This window comes from Triticum aestivum, chromosome 1A (assembly GCF_018294505.1).
Source record: "Triticum aestivum cultivar Chinese Spring chromosome 1A, IWGSC CS RefSeq v2.1, whole genome shotgun sequence".
Lineage (NCBI taxonomy): Eukaryota > Viridiplantae > Streptophyta > Magnoliopsida > Poales > Poaceae > Triticum > Triticum aestivum.
This window is the reverse complement of record NC_057794.1, coordinates 463,973,692-463,988,482: the sequence shown is the minus strand read 5'-3', so window position 1 is coordinate 463,988,482 and position 14,791 is coordinate 463,973,692.

Below are 14,791 nucleotides of genomic sequence, written 5' to 3'. Positions count from 1 at the left end.
TGGCTTGAAGCCATGAAATCTGAGATGGGATCCATGTATGAGAACAAAGTGTGGAATTTGGTTGACTTGCCCAATGATCGGCAAGCAATTGAAAATAAATGGATCTTCAAGAAGAAGACTGATGCTGACGGTAATGTTACTGTCTACAAAGCTCGACTTGTCGCAAAAGGTTTTCGACAAGTTCAAGGAATTGACTACGATGAGACCTTCTCACCCGTAGCGATGCTTAAGTCTGTCCGAATCATGTTAGCAATTGCCGCATTTTATGATTATGAAATTTGGCAGATGGATTTCTGGAAGAAGAGTTGTATATGATGCAGCCGGAAGGTTTTGTCGATCCAAAAGGAGCTAACAAAGTGTGCAAGCTCCAGCGATCCATTTATGGACTGGTGCAAGCATCTCGGAGTTGGAATAAACGCTTTGATAGTGTGATCAAAGCATTTGGTTTTGTACAGACTTTTGGAGAAGCCTGTATTTACAAGAAAGTGAGTGGGAGCTCTGTAGCATTTCTGATATTATATGTGGATGACATATTGCTAATCGGAAATGATATAGAATTTCTGGATAGCATAAAGGATACTTGAATAAGAGTTTTTCAATGAAAGACCTCGGTGAAGCTGCTTACATATTGGGCATTAAGATCTATAGAGATAGATCAAGACGCTTAATTGGACTTTCACAAAGCACATACCTTGACAAATTTTTGAAGAAGTTCAAAATGGATCAAGCAAAGAAAGGATTCTTGCCTGTGTTACAAGGTGTGAAGTTGAGTAAGACTCAATGCCCGATCACTGCATAAGATAGAGAGAAAATGAAAGATGTTCCCTATGCTTCAGCCATAGGCTCTATCATGTATGCAATGCTGTGTACCAGACCTGATGTGTGCCTTTCTATAAGTCTAGCAGGGAGGAACCAAAGTAATCCAGGAGTGGATCACTGGACAGCGGTCAAGAACATCCTGAAATACCTGAAAAGGACTAAGGATATGTTTCTCGTATATGGAGGTGACAAAGAGCTCATCGTAAATGGTTACGTTGATGCAAGCTTTGACACTGATCCGGACGATTCTAAATCGCAAACCGGATACGTATTTACATTAAACGGTGGAGCCGTCAGTTGGTGCAGTTCTAAACAAAGCGTCGTGGCGGGATCTACATGTGAAGCGGAGTACATAGCTGCTTCGGAAGCAGCAAATGAAGGAGTCTGGATGAAGGAGTTCATATCCGATCTAGGTGTCATACCTAGTGCATCGGGTCCAATGAAAATCTTTTGTGACAATACTGGTGCAATTGCCTTGGCAAAGGAATCCAGATTTCACAAGAGAACCAAGCACATCAAGAGACGCTTCAATTCCATCCGGGATCTAGTCCAGGTGGGAGACATAGAGATTTGCAAGATACATACGGATCTGAATGTAGCAGACCCATTGACTAAGCCTCTTCCACGAGCAAAACATGATCAGCACCAAGGCTCCATGGGTGTTAGAATCATTACTGTGTAATCTAGATTATTGACTCTAGTGCAAGTGGGAGACTGAAGGAAATATGCCCTAGAGGCAATAATAAAGTTATTATTTATTTCCTTATATCATGATAAATGTTTATTATTCATGCTAGAATTGTATTAACCGGAAACGTAATACTTGTGTGAATACATAGACAAACAAAGTGTCACTAGTATGCCTCTACTTGACTAGCTCGTTAATCGAAGATGGTTATGTTTCCTAACCATAGACATGAGTTGTCATTTGATTAACGGGATCACATCATTAGGAGAATGATGTGATTGACATGACCCATTCCATTAGCTTAGCACCCGATCGTTTAGTATGTTGCTATTGCTTTCTTCATGACTTATACATGTTCCTATGACTATGAGATTATGCAACTCCCGTTTACCGGAGGAACACTTTGTGTGCTACCAAACGTCACAACGTAACTGGGTGATTATAAAGGTGCTCTACAGGTGTCTCCAAAGGTACATGTTGGGTTGGCGTATTTCGAGGTTAGGATTTGTCACTTCGATTGTCGGAGAGGTATTTCTAGGCCCTCTCGGTAATACACATCACTTAAGCCTTGAAGCAATGCAACTAATAAGTTAGTTGCAAGATGATGTATTACGGAACGAGTAAACATACTTGCCGGTAATGAGATTGAACTAGGTATTGAGATACTAACGATCGAATCTCGGGCAAGTAACATACCGATGACAAAGGGAACAACGTATGTTGTTATGCGGTCTGACCGATAAAGATCTTCGTAGAATATGTAGGAGCCAATATGAGCATCCAGGTTCCGCTATTGGTTATTGACCGGAGACGTGTCTCGGTCATGTCTACATTGTTCTCGAACCTGTAGGGTCCGCACACTTAACGTTACGATGACAGTTTCATTATGAGTTTATATATTTTGATGTACCGAAGATTGTTTAGAGTCCTGGATGTGATCACGGACATGACGAGGAGTCTTGAAATGGTCGAGACATAAAGATCGATATATTGGACGACTATATTTGGACACCGGAAAGGTTCCGGGTAAGATTGGGACAATACCGGATCACCGGGAGGTTATCGGAACCCCCCGGGAGGTATATGGGCCTTATTGGGCCTTAGTGGAAAGGAGCGGAAAGGAGCAAGGGAGGGGGCGCCCCCTCAAGCCCAATCTGAATTGGGAGGGGGGCCGGCCCCCCTTTCCTTCCTCCCTCCTTCCTCTTCCTTCCCTCTCCTACTCCTAATAGGAAAAAGGGGAGTCCAACTCCCGGTGGGAGTTGGACTCCCCCCCTTGGGCGCGCCACCCTCCTTGGCCGGCCCCTCCTCCACTCCTTTATATACGGGGGCAGGGAGCACCCCAAAGACACAACAATTGATCATTGATCTCTTAGTTGTGTGCGGTGCCCCCCTCCACCATAATCCTCGATAATATTGTAGCGGTGCTTAGGCGAAGCCCTGCGATGGTAGAACATCAAGATCATCACCACGCCATCGTGTTGACGGAACTCATCCCCGACACTTTGTTGGATCGGAGTCCGGGGATCGTCATCGAGCTGAACGTGTGCAAAAACTTGGAGGTGCCGTAGTTTCGGTGCTTGATCGGTCGGGCCGTGAAGACGTACGACTACATCAACCGCGTTGTTATAACGCTTCCGCTTCCGGTCTACGAGGGTATGTAGACAACACTATCCCCTCTCGTTGCTGTGCATCACCATGATCTTGCGTGTGTGTAGGAATTTTTTTGAAATTACTACGTTCCTCAAAAGCCAGTTCCTATCTGTTGCATGTTTTTAGTTTCGCAGAATATCCATATCAAACGTAATCCAAACGGGATAAAAACGGACGGAGTAAATTTTTGGAATATTTGGAAAATTCCGGAAGAAAAATCCACGCGAGACGGTGCCCGAGCTGGCCACGAGGCAGGGGGCGCGCCTGCCCCCCTAGGCGCGCCCCTGACCCTCGTGGGCCACCCATAAGGTGGTTGATGCCCTTCTTCAGCCGCAAGAAAGCTAATTATCGGGAAAAAAAATCACGGCGAAGGTTTCGATCCAATCGAAGTTATAGATCTCCATATATATACGAAACGGTGAAAGGGCAGCAGGACAGAACGCAGAAACAGAGAGAGACAGAGAGACAGATCCAATCTCGGAGGGGCTCTCGCCCCTCCCATGCCATGGAGGCCATGGACCAGAGGGGAAACCCTTCTACCATCTAGGGAGGAGGTCAAGGAAGAAGAAGAAGGAGGGGGGGCTCTCTCTCCCTCACTTCCGGTGGCGCCGGAGTGCAACCGGGGGCCATCATCATCACCACAATCTTCACCAACAACTTCACCGCCATCATCACCAACTCTTCCCCCCTCTATGCAGCGGTGTAACATCTCTCTTACCCGCTTTAATCTCTACTTAAACATGATGCTCAACGCTATATATTATTTCCCAAAGATGTATGGCTATCCTATGATGTTTGAGTAGATTCGTTTTGTCCTAATGGTTATTTGATGATCGTGATTGGTTTGAGTTGCATGTTTTATTATTGGTGCTGTCCTATGGTGCTCTCTGTGTTGTGCAAGCGCGAGGGATCCCCGTTGTAGGATGTTGCAATATGTTCATGATTCGCTTATAGTGGGTTGCGTGAGTGACTGAAACACAAACCCGAGTAAGGGGGTTGTTGCGTATGGGATAAAGAGGACTTGATGCTTTAATGCTATGGTTGGGTTTTACCTTAATGATCTTTTGTAGTTGCGGATGCTTGCTAGAGTTCCAATCATAGGTGCATATGATCCTAGTAGAGAAAGTATGTTGGCTTATGCCTCTCCCTCATATGAAACTGCAATAATGATTACCGGTCTAGTTATCGATTGCCTAGGGACAAATAACTTTCTCGTAACAACAAGATCTTTACTAAAACTAATTTAGTTGTGTCTTTATCTAAGCAGCCCCTAGCTTTTATTTATGTGCTCTTTATTATCTTGCAAACCTATCCAACAACACCTACAAAGTACTTCTAGTTTCATACTTTTTCTAGGTAAAGCGAACGTCAAGCGTGCGTAGAGTTGTATCGGTGGTCGATAGAACTTGAGGGAATATTTGTTCTACCTTTAGCTCCTCGTTGGGTTCGACACTCTTACTTATCGAAAACTGTTGCGATCCCCTATACTTGTGGGTTATCACCCTCCTGCCCCAGTATATAAAGGAGCAAGGGGGAGGTGCGGCCGGCTAGGAGGAGGCGCGCCAGGAGGAGTCCTACTCCCACCGGGAGTAGGACTCCCTCCCTCCCTTGTTGGATTAGGAGAAGGGGGGAAAGAGGAGGGAGAGAGGAAGGAAAGGGGGGCGCCGCCCCCTCTCCTTGTCCTATTCGGACTAGGGGGGGAGGGGCGCACGGCCCTGCCCTGGCCGCCTCTCCTCTTCTCCACTAAGGCCCACTATGGCCCATTAATCCCCCGGGGGGTTCCGGTAACCCCTCGGTACTCCGGTAAAATCCTGATTTCACCCGGAACACTTCCGATATCCAAATATAGGCTTCCAATATATCAATCTTCATGTCTCGACCACTTCGAGACTCCTCGTCGTGTCCGTGATCACATCCGGAAGTCCGAACAACCTTCGGTACATCAAAACTCATAAACTCATAATATAACCGTCATCGAAACTTTAAGCGTGCGGACCCTACGGGTTCGAGAACTATGTAGACATGAACGAGACACGTCTCCGGTCAATAACCAATAGCGGAACCTGGATGCTCATATTGGCTCCCACATATTCTACGAAGATCTTTATCGGTCAGACCACATAACAACATACGTTGTTCCCTTTGTCATCGGTATGTTACTTGCCCGAGATTCGATCGTCGGTATCTCAATACCTAGTTCAATCTCGTTACCGGCAAGTCTCTTTACTTGTTCCGTAATACATCATCCCACAACTAACTCATTAGTTGTAATGCTTGCAAGGCTTAAGTGATGTGCATTACCGAGTGGGCCCAGAGATACCTCTCTGACAATCGAAGTGATAAATCCTAATCTCGAAATACGCCAAGCCAACAAGTACCTTTGGAGACACCTATAGAGCACCTTTATAATCACCCAGTTATGTTGTAAAGTTTGGTAGCACACAAAGTGTTCCTTCGGTAAACGGGAGTTGCATAATCTCATAGTCATAGGAACATGTATAAGTCATGAAGAAAGCAATAGCAACAAACTAAACGATCAAGTGCTAAGCTAACGGAATGGGTCATGTCAATCACATCATTCTCCTAATGATGTGATCCCGTTAATCAAATGACAACTCATGTCTATGGTTAGGAAACATAAGCACCTTTGATTGACGAGCTAGTCAAGTAGAGGCATACTAGTGCCACTCTGTTTGTTTATGTATTGACACATGTATCATGTTTCCGGTTAATACAATTCTAGCATGAATAATAAACATTTATCATGATATAAGAAAATAAATAATAACTTTATTTTTGCCTCTAGGGCATATTTCCTTCAAGACGCACTATCCAGACGGGGACAAAATGTGGAAGTTATTATTTCTACTGAGATACATCGATGCCGCCACACACCCCCAACCCAAACATTGAAACTAACAAGAACGAGAACGGGGTCCCTTCTGTCGACGGGGGAACGAGGTCGTCCGCACCTTCATGGACCAAAGGACATCAGAGATGAGATGAACCGTCTGCGCAAAGGAAAGTTTGAGATCTTTTCTTGTGAACTATATGATAAGTGTTTACAATTGAACTCTTTTTTTGCACTCGTGTTTGCTTCTGAAAATAAAATAACGGGTCAGACTATTAGCAAAATAAATACCTAAAGGGTGTGCCTAGTTCTTATCTAGATGGGAATTAATCAAGTCACATCTAACTTCTATATCATTGGTTTTACACGAAGATTCATGCATTTTTTATTGAATTTGTTGTATGGTGTAGGAGTAAGGGGGGTCTTTGTTAATTCTTATCTAGATAAGAACTAGCAAATCTGATAACTAAAATTGCATCTATGAGAATACAAATCTGAATGACAGAGTTGTGCGCTGATTGCTCAATCAAGTTATTTCGCTTTATTTCTTTGCATTGCACTCCCTCCGCTCTAGTTTTATAAGACGATCATGTTGATAAAATTAGCTTGAGAAATTTTAGATCCATAATATGCGAGAAAAAAATATTTTGAGTAAGGATTTTATGATAAAATTGGTGTGGCTCATAATCCGCTTTTATGTGTTAGATTAAGGGTCATAGTATTAATTTCTTAGAACACATTTGTCCCCCCCCCCCAAAACACATTTGCATGTTTTGCTGGTGGTGGGTGGGGGGGGGGGGGGGGGGGATAAAGTGAGCCCTTATTAATCATAGTCCATATGAGGTGGGATACAAATAGGATCATGGTGGTGAGCCAACCACACATGTCGCCTCGGACCGAGAGCCCGGGAATACTTTGCTAAACTATGTGCTTCGTCGTTAATAACACGACCTTCAAATAAAATTACAGATAAAAGTTACAGCTCAAAGCTTTATCTTTGTAATAATAGGACTGTAGCGGCCTCGATTGCCCTTGACGATGTCACCCACCACCTGCTTGGAGACTGAAGAGATGGTGAAGTTACGCAAAAAAACACATTTTTGCCTTATTAAGTGAATGGAGATAGAGAGGAATGTTGCGCTAAAATGGGCCGGCTCACTCAGAATTTGTGTGTCGTATTCGATGATAAATGGCCCTCTTTTGTTTTAAAATATTCTTTATCGATGTGTTCGCATATTACCAAAAAAACGTTCACAATTCTTTTAAGATCTTTTCCATTTCAAAATATTTATTAATCTCTTTTAGAAGACAAATGAAACATAGGGAAAAAAATCTTTGTGGTTTAATAAACCGATAAAAAAAGCATTATATCCAGAGACTCGCTCCGCTACACCATGTTGTGCTAAAATGAGCCGGCTCACCCAGAATGGGTGTGTGATTGCCCTCCTATTTGATGCAGACCCTCTTATTCCACAGAATAACCATGCGTGAAGTAGCAGTTCTGCAAATGATATCTCTCGCCTTGCGATACATATCAGGTTGATTGCCCACAAGGCGCTATTATTCGGCCGACACAATTAGCAGAGGCAGCGTATGGCTCAGAGAGCTGACAACTGGTTTTAGGCTTTCATCCGGTTTTGTGAAAGTTCCAGGAGGTATCTTCTTCTTCTATTTCTACCAGTTCTCCAGTTTTTCTTCCTATTTTTAGTTTTTTCCATTTAGATTTTCTATGTTTTCCTTTTTCTTTTCTATAATTCACGAGTCTGCTTTCGGATTTCATGTAAAAAAATCAAATTCTCTAACATTTTAAAATTGGTGATCAATTTTCAAATTCACGATCATTTTGTAGATTGCAAAAAACTTTTTTTTCTGAATTAGCAAGCATTTTTCGAATACATGAACTATTTTAAATTCAAGAATACTGTTGAATTCGAAAATATTATCAAATTCTTTTTAATCTAAGAATAATTTTAAATTTGCATACATTCGCAAAAAATCCATTTTTTCAAATTCCTGAACATATTATAAATACCCAAACATTTTTTGAATTCAAGTCTGTTCTTCAAATTTGTGAGCATTTTAAAATTAACAACTCAAATTGGATTCAAGTCTAGTTTGGAAATTCAGGCATATTTATAAAACTTCCAAACTCATGAACATTCCAGAACACACGAAAAGAATTCAAATGTGCACTTAATTCATAAATATTTTTCATATTCGCTAATAGTTTTAAAATTCAAGATTTTTTTAATTCACAAACACTTTTCAAACTCATGAATCTATTTCAAATTTGTGAACGTTTTAAAAACATATTTTTTTACAAGTTCTTTTACATTTTTCGAATTCATGAATTGTATATACGTCACATTCATGAGCTTTTTTTTATTCCAGAAATGTTTATACAATTTTTTTTTTGAATTTGTGTAGATTTTCTAAATTCATATACTCTTTTTTGAAAAGCAGACAGATTGATTTTATTCCAAATATTCTTTGTTAATATTCAAATTTTTTCAAAAATATGGGAAAAATTATTTAGACGTGAACGTTTGTTCTTGAAAACATGAACATTCTTTTTTGTTATATATATATAGAACTAGTGAGCTTATCTCTTCTCTATACTACTTAAAAAAACATAAGGTTCCCATTTCACATTTATTCCAACCATCCCTTCGTCCAACCTTCCATGTATATGATAATCAATCACCTTAATTTAGTTACCTTTTGAATCAATTTCACTTTAATTGACTTATCAAACTTCTAATCAAAATATAAGGTAATTCACAGTTAGAATTTGACGAATATTTATCTACACAATCACATTATTATTGACAGGTAAATCATAAGTTAACATAGTAGAATATTTATATCTCGTTGCAACGCACGGGCAATGTTCTAGTTATATTAAAAAGTTATATTGCCTATTTTGAGCGTCGAGCGATAAGCAGTCTTTCGGGTTCGAACACACGCCCGCACATAATACATGCGGGCAGGTTACTTTTCAAATCTTAGCTCGGGGCTTTAATAAGGCAGTATTGTTAGATCAAACGTCTTATGAAAACTCAAACACGATTTCTTTAAGGAAGTAAAAAGTTTTTTGAAACACGAAATATTCAAAAAAATCGAACAAAATTTTAGAAATCAAACAGCTCTGTATTTTGCAACTTTTCTAAAAAAATGGAATTATTTTCTGAAATTCGGAATAAAAGTGGAAACTCGAACGTTTTTCAAAACTCCGAACAAAAATTGAAAACACGAACATTTTATCAGATGTGAAATAATTTTGCAAATACGAACATTTTTTTAAAAAGGAACAACTATTTGAAATTTATTTCTTTGAGAAATGGAAACATTTTATAGAAATATGAACATTTTTTAAAATTCATGAAAATTATAATTTGTGAACAGAAATTGAAAATGGGAATATTTTTTAAATTCTAAAACACTTTTTATAAAGTGCAAAGCTTTTTTGGAGTCGTGAACAATTTTTTAAATAATGAGAATTTGATTGGGAACAGTTTTTTGAAACACTGAATAATTTTCAGAAACGAGAAACATTTTTGAATTTCGAACAATATTTGAATTCTCGGACTTATTTTGAAATAATAAAAAAGAAAAATAAGGAAAACTAAACAAAAACCAAACTGATAAAATTGAAAAGAAAAGGCAAACAAGAAACAGAAACAGAAAGTAAAAGGAAAATAAAAACCCGCTTAAGGAACCTTCTAGAAACGGATAAAAACCGACTAGGAAACTTCTAGAAATATCCGGGAGCTACTAGTTAACGAGCGCTCCTTCGGGAGCCTCGTAACGAATAGCGGCACTTGGCGCGCTCTCAGCCATTCGCCACGTGTCGCGCTCTGGACGTTTCCTCCGGATTTTGTTTTTTTTTATTTTTCTACACGCGTTTTTGGCTTTTTAAACGTTTTTTTCCGGGGGTTTTCGATGTTTTGGTTTTCTCCCGGTCTTCCTTAGCTTTTCGATCAAAAAGAATTCGCATTTTCTTTTTTTTTTCTTTCGCAAAAGTCACGCTTTTTTTCGCAATAGGCACGGTTGTGCTTTAGGGAGAGTCACGGTCGTGCCTTTCGGAAACGAAAAAAAAATGTGTTTTCTGTTTTTTTTTCTTTCGCGAGATTCACGGTTTTGCTTCCGCGAGAGGCACGGTTGTGCTTTCGCGAGAGTCACGGCCGTGCCTGTTGGAAAGGGAAAAAGAAAACGCATTTTTTGTTTTTTTTTCTTTCGCGAGAGTCACGGTTTTGCTTCCGCGAGAGGCACGGTTGTGCTTTCGCGAGTCACGGTTGTGCCTCTCGGAAAGGGAAAAACAATACGCATTTTTTGTTTTTTTTCTTTCGTGAGAGTCACGGTTTTGCTTCCGCGAGAGGCACGGTTGTGCTTTCGTGAGAGTCACGGCCGTGCCTCTTAGATAGGGAAAAAAATACGCGTTTTCTGTTTTTTTTTCTTTCGCGAGAGTCACGGTTTTGCTTCCGCGAGAGGCACGGTTGTGCTTTCGCGAGAGTCACGGTCGTGCCTCTCGGAAATGGAAAAAAATGTGTTTTCTGTTTTTTCCTTCCACGAGAGACACGGTTTTGTTTCCACAAGAGGCACGGGTGTGATTTCACGAGAGGCACGGGCGTGCCTCTTTCGGAAAGGGAAAAAACCGTGCTCCCGGTTCGGTTTTTCGCCCGGTTTTCTTCGTCTGTTTTTTTTCATGAAAAAAAAGTTTGTCAAAATCTATCAACATGGGATCTAGTTTTGAAGATCTTGACGCGAGGAATCCCACGATGAAAACGGTTCGAGATTTGGACGCACGGTTTAAAAGATAAAATGTTTTGAATAAACCGATGTACGGAAAAAGGGAAAACTCTTAGGTTGCGACAAGTGGCGCGCTGCATGTACGCCACTAATCGCAACCTGGAAAAATGGAGTGTTCTTTGCAACGGGTACTTCTTAATTAGTGATTTCGAAAATATCCCAAAACCAGAACTGCGTACAGCGGGAGATGGGCCGGGCCAGTTTATCACGCGCCTGAGCGATCGGTCGATTGTTTGACGTAGAGACCGTCAAATAGGGTTTTCCAGTTCCCATGCCGGTTTTACTGGTTTTCTGAGTTTTTAGATTTTTTTCTTCTTTTTTCTCTGTTTCTGTTTCTGTTTCTTTTCTTCTTTCTTCCTTTTCATGTTTTTGTTTTCCTTTTTCTGTTTATTTTTCTATTCTATTCTTTTTTATTTTTCTTATTTTATTTTAGAAAAAATGAATTCTGAATTTCTAAAATGTTCTTTTTTTCAATTTTATTCACAAATTTAGAAAAAACATACGTTCCAAATATGTTCAGGATTTAAAAAAATGTTCATGTTTTCTGAAATTTGTTCGCAAATTCAAAATATATTCAGCAGTCTTCCAGAAATATTCGTGGTTTGAAATTTTGTTTGAATTTCAACAAATGTTCCTTGTTTCCAAATTTTGGTCATGGGTTAAAACTTGTTCGAGAATTTCATAGAATGTTCAGGTTTTAAAATTGTTCAAGGGTTTTCCAAGTTTTCAAGAAATGATCACTTTTTTCAAAATTTGTTTGCTTTTGTAAAAAACGAAATTTGATAATCGGTTCACATTGTTAAATAAATTTTTGGATGTTCAAAAAAGTGTTCACAATTGGAAAATATATTCAGAATTCTAAAAATGTTAACAATTTCAAAAATATTATTTTTCTAAATAAAATTTAATTTTAAAAATTGCAATGTTCAAAAAATGTTCAAACTTTGAAACATTACTTACCTTTTAAAAAATTATTTATAATTTCCAAGATATGTTCGAATAAAATCAAAGGTGTTGAGTTCTGGCACAGGTTTTTTTTGACAGAACATCTCCTCCTTTATTCAGAAACAAACACAGTGGTATCGTTTACAAGAAAAGAGAGCACCTCAGGAGGTGCTGAATCCATCCAGGAACTAGGAGGAGAAAACTTAACTAGTCTAGTAAGCTCATGGGCCACTTTATTACTCTCTCTATTACAATGATCATAAATAACATGGTTGAAATCAGAGGACATGAAGAAACAATCGTCAATAATAGCAGAAGCAACCGAAGAAGAATTGCCGTTTTTTTAGAGCTTCCACTATCTCCAAACTGTCCGAGCTTACCACAATCCTGCTACATCCGACGGTTCTTGCAAGGTTCAGCCCAAACCTGACAGCCAGAGCCTCTGCAGTGAAGGAATCAAAACAAATGCCTATTTTTTTCGTTTGCCGCAGCAATGAATTGTCCACTTTGATCACGAATGATTGCCCCCACGGATCCTTCAAGTAGATCTTGATCAAACCCCGCATCAACATTTAATTTCATGTATCCCTTTGGTGGCTTTTCCCAAATGCCCCACCGAAGTTTGGCTTTTGGTGAACATGCGATGCTGAAATTTGCCGCCAGTCCGCGTACAGCTAGGGCGATCCGAGTGGGTGTTTGAATTTCTTCTCCATGCTAAACTTCACGGTGTTCAAACCACAAATACCAAGCTGCGGTGGCTACCATCTCTTTCAGTTTTGGAAATCCCAAGATATAGAATTCTGTATCTTCCATATGCAACAACTCGTGCATCACTTCCTCTCCAGACTTGTATTTTGTGCACTTCTTCTTTACTATCTCATATAGCCCCAATTGTCTCCAAACCTGTACTGCTCTTGGACAATCAAACAATAGGTGTTGTATACTGTCAGGTCCCAACCTGCATTCTGGGCACTGAATTTTAACCTTCATGTGCTAAGAAGCTAGGACTGCTCGACATGGAAGAGCAGCATGTAGGACCCGCTATGTAAATATTTTAATTTTTGCTGGGCATTCTAAGCTCCAAATCAAATTCCACTTCTTATCAGGTGATGATGGACCCGCATTATTATGATTCAGAGCACCGAACTGAAAATTCCATTCAATTTGATAAGCTGGTCGCACTGAGAAGATACTGTTCTTGGTAGGGCTCCATGCAATAAAATCTGACATTTCATATAAAGGTATGGGTATAGCCAGGATCCTGCGAACATCCACATTCCAAAACGTCTGGTTCACCAACTATATATCCCAATCTCCAGTCACCGGATCAATGAGGTCGCAAACTTGGGATATTAAGTTACTACCCCTGATAGTTAGCACTTTTTTCGTTGGAGATTGAGGAATCCACGAATCCTCCCATATATTCACCTTTTGACCATCTCCAATCCTCCAAATATACCCACGTCTCAATGTGTCTACCCCGGCCATAATGCTCTGCCATGTGAAAGATGATTTTGGCTTTAAAGTTGCCTCCAGTAGGTCTCCTTCTGGGTAGTACTTAGCTTTCAGAATAGTTGCACATAATGAATCTGGGCTATCAATAAGACGCCAGGCTTGTTTTGCTAGAAGTGCAAGGTTGAAACAGTGGATGTCCCTAAATCCCATACCTCCATATTTCTTTGGTATGCACATCTTTCGCCACGCGAACCAATGCATCTTTCTATTCGTTGCGTCATCACCCCACCAAAACCGAGATATCACATCTGTGATTCCTTTACAATTTTTTTAGGAATTTTGAAGACAGACATCGCGTAGGTTGGTATGGCTTGAGCTATGGATTTCAAGAGCACTTCTTTTCCTCCAGAAGAAAGGCATCTCTCCTTCCATCCCATTAATCTCTGGACCAATCTATCAATCAGGTATTGGAAATTATCACTTTTATCAACCCCAGAGTAGATGGAAGACCCAAGTATCTATCATTCAAGGCCTCGGTCATAATATCTAGAATTGAGCAAACTTCAGCCTTAACATTAGTCTCCGTACTTGGGCTGAAGAAAATACTCGATTTTTGCACACTGACAAGTTGGCCCGAAGCAGAACAATAAAGATCTAGAATTGATTTTAAGCAAAGTGCATTTGCTGCATTGGCCTTCATCAAAATAAGTGAATCGTCCACAAACAGGAGATTTGTTACTGCCGGTGCATCACGGCAGACTTTGACTCCCACAAGATTTCCCTCCTATTCAGCTCTTGATAATAAGGCAACCAGTCCCTTTGTACAGAGGATAAAAAGATATGGCGACAATGGGTCCCCCTGACGGAGACCTCTAGTTGGTCTGAACGCTTCTGTCTCCGTCGAGTTATACCTCACCCTGTATTCAACCGAGGAGACACACAACATAATCATCTTCACCCAGTCTGCATGAAACCCGAGCTTTAGGAGAATAGCTTCCAAGAACACCCACTCAACTCGATCATATGCTTTATGCATGTCAAGTTTGACAGCACACCAACCATCCTTGCCTGTCTTCTTTTGCTTTATTGTGTGCAAGCTCTCGTAAGCAATAAGAACATTGTCTGTAATCAATCTCCCTGGGACAAAGGCACTTTGGGTTGGGCTAATTATTTTCGGCAAGAAAGATTTCAGTCTCGTGGCCATCATCTTAGAAATGACCTTATAGACCACATTACATAAGCTTATCGGCCTAAATTGCGAAACTTTTTCTGGGGTATTTACCTTGGGGATCATGACAATTGTAGTGTCGTTCCAACCTTTAGGCATGATCTGAGAGTTAACCGCATTCAACACCTTAGCAACCAGATCATCTCCTAGCATGGACCAAAATCGTTTATAAAATATTGCATGTAGCCCGTCTGGCGCTGGGGCCTTTAGGTCGCCAATGGAAAATAACGCTTTCTTCATGTAACACCCTCGATGCGACTATATCTCCCACGTGTCGAGGCACGACTTAGAGGCATAATCGCATTGAAGGCATATGTCGCAAGTGAGGTAATCTTCACACAACCCA